General features: G+C 38.6%; 1 pseudogene; it reads left to right on the top strand.

The window, feature by feature from the left end:
• The first annotated feature begins 372 nt into the window (after positions 1 to 372).
• LOC139705915 (zinc finger protein 709-like) lies at positions 373 to 1041 on the top strand (annotated as a pseudogene).
• The last annotated feature ends 7197 nt before the right edge of the window (positions 1042 to 8238 follow it).

The following is an 8238-nucleotide window of genomic DNA, read 5'->3' as shown; positions in this document are numbered from 1 at the left end:
GAAAGCCTTCACTAGCTCAAAATACCTTCAGATACACATACGAACTCATACTGGAGAGATGCCTTACAGATGTAAACAATGTGGAAAAGACTTCACTCATCCCTCTTCCCTTCAAATACATAAACAAACTCATGCTGGAGAGAGGCCCTATCAGTGTGAACAATGTGGGAGAACCTTCACTACTTCTTCTTATCTTCACCAACATGAACAATCTCACACTGGAGAGAAGCCTTATAGAAGTAAACAATGTGGGACAGGCTTTGCTATATATAGTCAGCTTCATTCACATGAATGGACTCATACTGGAGAGAAGCCCATGAATGTAAACAATGTGGAAAAGTCTTCAATAAGTCAAATTACCTTCAAAAACACATGCAAACTCATACTTGGGAGAAACATTACACAAGTGAACAATGTGGGAAAGCCTTCACTAGTTCTTCTCACCTTCAAATACATAAACAATTGCATACTGGGGAGAAACATTTTGGATGTAAACAATGTGGGAAAGCCTTCACTTGTTACAATACCCTTCAAAAACATGAAAGAACTCATAGTGGAGAAAAGCCCTATAAATGTGGGAAAGCCTTCACTACTTCTAATTATCTTCATGTACATGAACAAATACATACTGGAGAGAAGCCTTATAGATGTGAACAATGTGGAGAAGGCTTTGCTTCATCCAGTCAGCTTCACTCACATCAACCAATCCATACAGGAAAGAACCCATATAAATGTAAACAATGTGGTAAAACCTGAAATACATCCTATTACCTTCAAGTGCATAAAAAAACTCATACTGGGGAGAGGCCCTATGAATGTAAGCAATATGGGAAAACCTTCATTAGGTCCTCTGTTCTTCACACACATGAACAAACTCATAGTGGAAAGAAGCCCTATCAATGTGAACAATATGAGAAAGCCTTCAAGTGTTTTGCTTATCTTCAGAGAAATAAAAGAATTCGTACTGGAGAGAAGCCCTATGAATGTAAACAATGTGGGAAAGCCTTTGGTAGTTCACATCACCTTCATGTACATGAATGATGTCATACTGGGGAGAAGTCTTACAAATGTAGGCAGTGTGGAAAAGCCTTAACTAGTTCTAGTAATCTTCACATACTAAACGAACTCATACTGGAGAGAAGCCCTATCAATGTGAACAATGTGGGAAAGCCTTCGCTACTTGTGCTTACCTTCACATACATGAACAATTACGTACTGGAGAGAAGCCTTATAGATGTAAGCAATGTGGGAGAGCCTTTGATTCATAGCCAGATTACTTCGCTCACATGAACAGTGCCATATGGGAAAGAATCCCTGTGAATGTGCAGAATGTGGAAAATCCTTCAATAGTTCCTATTATGTTCAAATACACAAACAAATTCATAGAGGAGAGAAGCCCTATGAATGTAAACAATGTGGGAAAGCCTTCATTCATTCATTTTCCTATCGAATACATAAGCAAACTCATACTGGAGAGAAACCCTATGAATGCAAACAATGTGGGAAAGCCTTCTTTAGGTCCACTCACCTTCACTCACATGAACAAACTCATACTGGCAAGAGGCCTTATCTATGTGAACAATGTGGGAAAGCCTTCATTTTTTCTACTTCCCTTCAGAGACATAAGCAAATTCATACGGGAGAGAGGCCCTATGAATGTAAGTAATGTGGGAAAGCCTTCCCTGTGTCTGATGAACTAACAGACATGAAAGAATTTATACTGGGGAGAGGCCCTATGAATGTAAGCAATGTGGGAAAGCCTTCACTACTTCTTCTGGTCTTTAAAGATATGAAAGGTCTCATCATGGAGAGAAGTCCTATGAATGTAAGCAATGTGGGAAAGCCTTCACGTTACAGTTACATTCTAAAACATAAAAAAACTCATGCTGCAGAGAAGCACTTTTATTGTAAGCAATGTGGAAATGCCTTCACTATGTCTCTAACCTTCACAGAGATGGAACAACTCATACTGGAGAGAAGTCTATATAAACAATATGGGAATGCCTTCACTTGTTACAGTTACATTTTAAAACATCAAGCAACTTATACTGGAAAGAATCCCTATTTTGTTTTTTGGTTGTGGGGGTCCTGGGGATTGAACTCAGAGGCACTCAACCACTGAGCCATATCTCCAGTCCAATTTTGTATTTTATTTAGAGAGCAGATCTCACTGAGTTGCTAGTTGTCTTGCTTTTGCAGAGTATGGCTTTGAACTCGTAATCCTCCTGTCTTGGCCTCCTGAGCCTCTGGGATTACAGGTGTGTGCCATGGTGCCCAGCAAGAATCCCTATTAATTAAAAAAATGTGAAAAGCATTCCATTTTTGTGGTTTTAAACTTGAAAGTAGTTGTATTGGAGGAAAGCCCATTGAATGTCAAAAACTTGAGGAACCATCTAATATTCTTAATCACCTTCAATGATGTGAGAGGGCTCCTAGAAAAGTTGTTGAGTGTGGTGTGTTTCTCTCTCTGAGTGTTTTCTGTTGCCTTCAAAACATTTCAATCACTCACCTGGGGAAACAAACCCCCAGAATGTGTGTTGTTTCATTTCTCTTCCTATGGATGATAATACTCGCAATGGAGAAATCACCCAAGAATGTGAGAAATGTGCCAAAGCTTAAATTTTCCCCGGTTCCTTTGAAAGAAAGATTCACACAGATAAAAACCCATGAACATAATAAATCCTATAAAGATAAAAAAAGGTTATTAGTTGTATTATGTCTCAGGAACTGTCACTTTATTTACATTTCCTTTTACCTTCTTCAGTACTGGGAATTGAAGCTGGATCACTTTAGAATAGAGACATATCCCCAGCCTTTGTTATCATTCTAAGACAGGATCTCCTTCAGTTACTCAGCCAGGCCTCAAACTTTTACACTTTCTGCCTCAGCTTCTCTAGTAGCTAGGATTAGAGGTGTATGAGACAACTGTGCCTGACTGACCTCTATGATTTCTTAATATCTAAAATCTACTTTTTGAAATTATCAATTTGGTTCTCACTCACAGGTTAATCAATCACCACCACTTGTGACTTAGAAAATTTAAATGAAATTTAAATCTATTATAAGTTGAGACAAGAATTTGAATTGGAACTGTATTTATTTATTTGATAGTTAAGTCTATAGCTTGCCCTCCCTCCCTTTTTTTCCCTCCCACCATCTCTCTCTTCCCCTTAGTCCTTTTGATGTAGAAATTCATCTGTACAGAAAAAACACAGGCAGCTGAGAATTCCAGTGAAGACTGGATAATTGATCTCCATCTTCTTTCAAACAGTCCTCCCCAAGAGGTCCTAAATTTCATTTTCAGCTACAGCATAGCTTGTGGTTTGATTTGGAATAGTGAATTAAGCCTTTGTAGAAGAAGAAGGTACAGAAGAAGAAGAAATGCTATGTGACATAGGATATCACATATGTAAAGGAAACAGAGAGACTGGAATAAAGTAAAGTAAGCCTTTGTAAAATATTTTAATCTTAATCTAATTAATAACTGATACCATTTTGATTTATTATAAGTGCATTCAAGATGATTGCTTTCCTTTCTTTTTGTTTTGCTTTTTTGATTTGTTCTTCTTAGATATACAGGATAGTCGAGTAAAGATGATTGCTTTTCTACTGAAGTTCATCAGACCCAGCCTTCTGAAGCAACTTGCCTCCAAGAGTAACATCATCACCCAACATAATGAATTCTATGTTAAGACTGTGCAAGAGAGCCATATATAAGCATCTGAATGCTTAGCAGCCACTCAATCCTTTGCCACTTCTCTCCGCCCTAACACTGTTTCTCCTGATCTAGAGGCCAAAATCATGGACCAGTTACTCCTGTGTGAAGCAGGCTCTGGATCCTCCAGAGATAACACTGAGATCCCAGTTGCGTTTACACTGAGCTCAGAAGATTCTAGGCCATGGCTACTCCTCTTCTATCCTAAGCTAGGAAGAACCCTGTTGGCACAGCCTACATTTCTACAGGGAACTGATCTCTAGGCCATAGGGGCTGCTATATTAGGCCTGCCCTTGATGTAGTCAGTTGCCTGCATCCCAGATACTAAGAAACATGCCTAGTTCTTCCTGCCTGCCTCCCTGGAACCCTAGGTCCATGACACAGAAGAACTCAAATTCAGCCTCAGGAGAGTGCCATGCTGCAAAGCAACAAGAAGTCACCTACCCTGGCAGCTTCTCTTGGTCACATTCATGTAGTCCTGGGGACAGGCTGCCTAGGAACATGCTGATTTTTTATTCTGGGCCATGATCACTGAGTCCTAGGAGTACTGACTGTTCAATCTGAGAGATTCTATTTATTCTCCTCTTTCAGACAAATATAATATTTCTCTCTTGCACATGTCTCTTTGTTTACTTACTAATAGGCAATTGATGTTGTTTTTACAGGTCCTCATAAATATTCGGTTCCCTTGCTCAACAGTAGACAGAAGGAAGAGAGAAGAGAGGATGGAGGGGTGCAGCTTGGGGTAATTCTGAGCTGTGCTGTGGACTTGATATCAGAGCCTTAGAGAAGGGCTCCTCTTGCTTTGGTGGTCAGAGGTATGGAAGGTATCCAGGGGGAGCAATGCAAAGGAGCCCCAGATGTTGGCCTCAAACAAATCAATCCAAGTATAGAAAAGAATGTGTGGTAGGAGTTTCTTAGGTGGGAAGTGTGTCTCCTTGAATAGTACTTTTATTCTGCATTCACTTAAGGAAGGGCCTAGAAATCTCCAGTTTCTAATGCGTTCACACAGCTGTCCCTGCCCAGCACAACCTCTCCCAGACACTAGTCCCTTTCAGACTAATGATTTAATACCCACCAGAAAGAGGAGGTCTTAAAAGGCAGAACTTCTGCCTCTGGTTTCTGTGTTAATGCAGTTAATATATATAGAAAATGTACAAATGTCTGTTTAGACAATTTATTTTTTGATTGAAAAGCTTATATGAAAGGAAAACTGTAAAATTTCAAAATAAAAATTTGAAAGGCATTTTCTTTACCCATATTTTTGCTCAAATCAAAATATAAAACTAATCTGATAAGAACATCCTGAAAGCAGAAAGATTTTAATACTTTTTATGGAGAAAATGTTTATTTTATGAATGAAACCTAAGTCCATTCTTTTGCGGTTGTTAAAAATAAAAGGGATTTTAACAGGCTGAAAGGCAGGAAGTGGGATGTTAAGGCACAGTTGTGTTCCTTTTGCCTTTAGGAACAGAAACTAAACACACTCAGTTTAAGCATGAGGGATGAAGATAACTCATAATCTGATCAAAAAGCAATGGCATATTTAAGACTGAACATCAGAGAATATCTCTCAAAAACACACAGCAACAGACTCACAAAGAGAGAGTTTAAGAAATTAGAAAAAACTGGATCAGGAGGCCATCAAGCCCAAAGCAAACCTCTTCAGAGCCACAAAGGCCCCAGCAAATGTCAGAATACTGGGTCACGCCAAATGTTTGTGGGAAATGTGTGCATGCAGTAATGCACAACACTATTTTTAGAAAGTAAATGCTGGGTTCACCATAAAAAAACAATCTGGCAATGCTTAGAAAAATTCAGGTAATACTCTTTTGAGGAAACAGTTATGTTTATGGGCATTTGCCCTAGATAAATTCTCCCACAGATACATAGGGACAATTATGTGTGGTGATAGGGGATAGCAGCAATATGAATGTCCACGGCAGGAGAATGGAGAGGTAGGGTGTGCTGAGGCACATCAGAGGCTACTATGTCAGAGTTCAAAGCTGCACATGAAATGTACATAAAAGGATCTTAGTAACTCACAAAGAAGGGCTTTGATTGAAGATTAGTAGTAGAATTCTTGCCTGGCATGCATGAGGCCTTGGGTTCACTTCCCAACGCTACCACAAAAATAAATTAATAAATAAATTTTTAAAAACATTGAAATTACTTCTTAATAAAATTAGATATGTCCCCTGAAGCCTTTTACATCAAGTGAAAATATAATCACCTGAAAAATGAATCACTCCTCTTCTTATAACTTGTCCAAGGTGATCTGTGATAAAGGCTCACTATTGTCTTGATGCACATAACCCCACAAAATCTTACAAATCAAGAGGTTCAAATCTTTGTGTTCACTTTTAAAACACAAAGAAACTGCCAAAGCCTTCAAGGGTATGCATATCCAAAGGGCCACCAAGTGTCTGAAAAATGTCACTTTAAAGAAACAATGTGGTTTGGCATAGTGGTTCAAGCCTGTAATCCCAGCAGCTCTAGAGACTGAGACACGAGATTCCCAAATTCAAGGCCACCCTCAGCAACTTTGTGAGGGTTTATCCAACTTAGTGAGACCCTGTCTCAAAATAGAAAATTTAAAAAAGACCTGGGGACTAACTCAGTATTAAGTACCTCCGGGTTCAGTCATCAGTAACCAAAAAAACAAAAACTGTTTGTCATTCCACTGTTAAAATGGTAGAGTTGATTGGTGTGTCTAGACCAAAGAGTGGGGCTGACTTAGGGTCCATAGACCAAAAAAAAGTGCTAAATTTTGGCAGACATTCTTAAATATAGAGAGAGTAATGTTGAACTTGAGAATTTAGATGTGGGTTTTTTGTTCATTTATGTATGTAAATGAGCAAAGAACCAAGATATACTGCCACACTTAGAGAGCTCATGGCCAGACTAACTCATACATGAACTCCCCTTACCCCATTGAGATGATCCTTACTGAAAAAGAATTTTTTTCCTAAACCATAGAAGAAAATGCACGCACACATGAACACAAACACATGCACAAAAAAGGAAAAAAAAAAAAAAAAGAAAGAAAAAGAAAGATGTCTCTAAATTGCTGAGACTGGTCTTGAACTCTAAATCTTCCTGCTGCACTCTCCTGAGTCACTCAGATTACACCTGCATTAGACCTGGCTAAATACATATTTAAATAAAATAGAAATGGGAGGAATTGCGATTAAAAAAAAAAAGGAGAGTAGATAAAGGGGAACAATTTAGGATACAATACTCTTATTTACATTAAAAAAGTTTAAAATTGGGAGGGGGAACTATGGATAAAGAGACATTAATGCCATTGAGTTCCAGGTTAGATAGGACAAACATAGGAAATTTAGATACACTTTGATGCAGAAAATCTAGGCATACATTAGAAAATTTACAATTCTAAGGGCTGGGGCTGGGGCTCAGTGGTAGAGCACTCACTAGCATGTGTGAGGCACTGGGTTTGATCCTCACCACTGCATAAAAATAAATAAATAAAATAAAGAAATTGTGTCCATCTACAATTAAAAAAACAGAAAGAAAAGAAAAATTACAATTCTAAATAGTCATAGGACTCTCTTTTTCTCAACACAACTTGCTCCCCTTACTCATTTCCCTACTTAGCCAGGACTGCTTTAAAACTTAGCTTCTCCATCCAGCTCCAGGATGAATTAGGTTATGATCTGTAGACTATGATCCAGCACCACTGAGTCTGGTCTCTCAAACCAGGGAATCTCTGCACATATGGGGAGAATTAGCTGTGTGCAGTGACACATTCAGGCAATCCCAGCAAATGAAGAGATTGAGGGAAGAAAAACACATGTTTGGGGCCATCCTAGGCAACATGGCCAGATCTTGTCTCAAAACAGAAAATAAAAAGGCTAAGAAGAAGCTCAGTGGTAAAGCCTGAGATTCAATCACCAGCACAAACAAACAAAAACAAAAAATGGGGTGCAGAATTGGACACAGTAATTACTTTATGTAGTTGGTTTGTTTGTTTTTGTTTTGGATACCAGGCATTGAACTCAGGGGCACTTGTCTTAGAACCATAGTGAAGGGATATGATTTTTAACTTAATGTATTGATTGGGTTTTCAGTGCAGGAATGAGTCCCTGAAGCTAAAAGTGTGCCTGGGGCCAAGAGTCAGGGTGGGTTCCTGAAACAGGTAGAGGGCCACAGGTTCTGTTTCAAATCCACAGCCTGAGGAAGGCTTAGCCTTTGACAAGTAGCACAGGAAGAGGCCAAGTGCTTTGGTCTGAGTTAGAAAATGTAGCAGGAAGAAAAGAAGGTATCTCCTGACTAGACCCCCACTTAATTGTACTATGACACCTTTATGTAACTAATCTTTAACTAACTTAACTAATCTTTGTATGATTTAAAAGGTTGTCTTTTAATAATCTTCAGTATCTTTTGTATCCATTTCATAATTTAATAAGCTTCTTAATTGAATTACTTCTGTTATCATTTGCATCCATTTTGAAGGCTAAAATCTCAGCATATTTTTGTAGTTTTTGTGACTCTACAAATAT

The sequence above is a fragment of the Marmota flaviventris genome, chromosome 5, assembly GCF_047511675.1.
Source record: "Marmota flaviventris isolate mMarFla1 chromosome 5, mMarFla1.hap1, whole genome shotgun sequence".
NCBI classification, from domain to species: Eukaryota; Metazoa; Chordata; class Mammalia; order Rodentia; family Sciuridae; genus Marmota; species Marmota flaviventris.
Note: the sequence above shows the minus strand (reverse complement) of the source record. Positions and strands in the feature narration are given on the sequence as shown.